This window comes from Myotis davidii, unplaced genomic scaffold (assembly GCF_000327345.1).
Source record: "Myotis davidii unplaced genomic scaffold, ASM32734v1 scaffold1070, whole genome shotgun sequence".
Classification (NCBI taxonomy): domain Eukaryota; kingdom Metazoa; phylum Chordata; class Mammalia; order Chiroptera; family Vespertilionidae; genus Myotis; species Myotis davidii.
The window spans coordinates 205,053-208,065 of record NW_006281982.1 but is presented as its reverse complement, the minus strand read 5'-3'; positions in this window follow the sequence as shown (position 1 = coordinate 208,065).

The following is a 3,013-nucleotide window of genomic DNA, read 5'->3' as shown; positions in this document are numbered from 1 at the left end:
GAACAGTAACTTTGTAATATAGCCTGATACCTGGTATTGTGATCACTCCAACTTTGTTCTTTCTCAAGATTGCTGTGGCTATTTGGGGTCTATCTTGGTTTCATATAAATTTTTGGAGTATTTGCTCTAGATCTGTGAAATATGCTGTTGGTATTTTAATAGCGATTGTATTGAATCTGTAGAGTGCTTTGGGTCTTAAGGACATTTTAATGATGCTGATTCTACCAATCCATAAACACTTCTTTATAAATTCCTCTATCTCTTTTTTCAATGTCCTGGAGTTTTCTGAGTACAGGTTTTTTATCTCCTTGGTTAAGTTTATTCCTAAGTATCTTAATTTTTTGTTGCAATGGTAAAAGTAATTATATGTTTAGTTTCTATTTCTGAGAATTCATTATTGGTATATAAAAATGCCATCAATTTTGGGGTGTTAATTTTGTATCTTGCTACCTTGCTGAATTCATTTATTAAATCTAGTCGTTTTTTGATGGAGTTTTCAGGGTTTTCTATGTACAATATCATGTCATTTGTGAATAATGAGAGATTTACATCCTCCCTTCCAATTTGGATAACATTTATTTTTTTCTTCTTGTCTGATTGCTATGGCTAGGACTTCCACTACTATGTTGAATAAGAGTGGTGAAATTCCTGTCTTGTTCCTGTTCTTAGGTTTTAGTTTTTGTCCAATGAGTATGATGTAGGCTGTAGATTTGTACTGTGTGGCCTTTATTATGTTGAGATATGTTCCCTGTATTCCCACTTTGCTGAGAGGATTTATAAAAAAAATGGGTATTGGATTTTGTTGAACGATTTTTCTTCATCTTTTGATATGATCATGTAATTTTTGTCTTTCAATTCGTTTATGTGATGTTTCATGTTTATTGATTTGCAAATATTGTCCCTGGAATAAATCCCCACTTGGTCATGGTGTATGATCTTTTAATATATTACTGGATCTGATTTGCTAATATTTTGTTGGGGATTTTAGCATCTATGCTCATCAGGGATATGGGACTGTAATTTTCTTTCTTTTAGTGTCTCTATCTGGTTTTGGAATTAGGATAATGCTGGCTTCATAAAAATAGCTTGGAAGTGTTCCTTTCCCCTGAATTTTTTTTTTGAATAGTTTGAGGAGGATAGGTGTTAGTTCTATGAAGGTTTGGTAAAATTCCCCTGTAAGTCCATCTGGTCCACAACTTTTGTTGGCCAGAAATTTTTAAATTACTGCTTCAATTTCATTAGTTGTTATTGGCCTACTCAGGTTTTCTGATTCTTCCTGATTGAGTTTTGGGAAATTGTATGTTTCTAGGAATTTGTCCATTTCACCCAGGTTGTTGAGTTTGTTGACATATAGTTGTTCATAGTATTTGCTTACAATCCTTTGTATTGCTGTGGTGTCCATTTTGTTATATTGCTTCTTCCATTTCTGATTTTATTTATTTGGGTCCTCTCTCTTTGTTTTTTGATGAATCTAGTTAGGGGTTCATCAATATTGTTTATCTTTTCAAAGAGCCAGCTCTTGGATTAATTGATCTTTTGTACTGTTGTTTGTTTTACTCTGTCATTTATTTCTACTCTCAACTTTATTATTTCCTTCCGTCTACTTCCTCTGGGCTTTTCTTGCTGTTCTCTTTCTAATTCATCTAATTGTGGGGTTAGGTAGTTTATTAGTCCTTTTCCTTGTTTCTTGAGGTAGGCCTGTGGTGCTATAAACTTCCTTCTCAGGACTGCTTTTACTGTGTCCCAGAGGTTTTGGGTGGTTGTGTATTCATTTTCATTTGTTTCCAGGAAGTTTTTGATTTCTTGATTAATCTCATTGATAACCCGTTCATTGTTTAATAACATGCTATTTAGCCTCCATGTATTTGAGTATTTTTGAGTGTTTTTATTGTAGTTGATTTCTAATTTCATGCCATTGTGATCTGAGAAGATGCTTTGTATTATATCAATCTTCTTGAATTTATATAGACTTGCTTTGTGCCCTAACATGTGGTCTATCTTTGTGAATGTTCCATGTGCACTTGAGAAGAATGTATATTCTGCTGCTTTGGGGTGAAATGTTCTGTAAATATTGGGTAGCTCCATCTGATGTAGTATGTCATTTAAGGCCTCTGATTCCTTATTAATTTTTGTCTGAAAAGTCTATCCGGTGATGTCAGTGGGGTGTTAAAGTCCCCCACTATGACTGTATTGCTGTCAATCTCTCCCTTAAAGTCCATCAGGAGTTTTTTTAATGTATTTAGTTGCTCCTATACTGGGTGCATATATGTTTACAAGGGTTAAATTTTCTTATTGAATCATTCCCTTTAGTATTATGAAGGGGCCTTCTTTGTCTCATGTTATGGCCTTTGTTTTGAAGTCTATTTTGTCTGCTGTGAGTATTGCTACTCCAACTTTTTTTCATTTCCATTTGCATGGAATACATTTTTCTATCCCTTCACTCAGTCTGTGTGTGTCTTTTGTTCTGAGGTGGGTCTCTGGTAGAAAGCATATACCAGTATATGGGTCATGTTTTCTTATCCATTCAATCACCCTATGTCTTTTGATTGGAGCATTCAATCCATTTACATTTAAGGTATTTATTTATTGCCATTTTGATTTTCTGTAGGCCTATGGTCCTCTATCTCCTTTTCTTCTTCTTAAAAGGTCCCTTTAACATTTCTTTATTATTATTATTAATTAATACTTTATTGTTCAGATTATTACAGTTGTTCCTCTTTTTTCACCCATAACTCCCCTCCACCCAATTCCCACCCCACCCTCCTCCCTCACTCCCCATCCACTATCCTCATCCATAAGTGCACGATTTTTGTCCAGTCTCTTCCCGCATCCCCCTCACCCCTTCCCCTCCCCCTAAGAATAAGTCCACTCCCTTTCTATGCCCCTGATTCTATTATAATCACCAGTTCATTCTGTTCATCAGATTATTCACCTGATTTCAAATTACACTTGTTGATAGATGTGTATTTGTTGTTCATAATTTGTATCTGTATATTTTTCTTCTTCCTCCTCT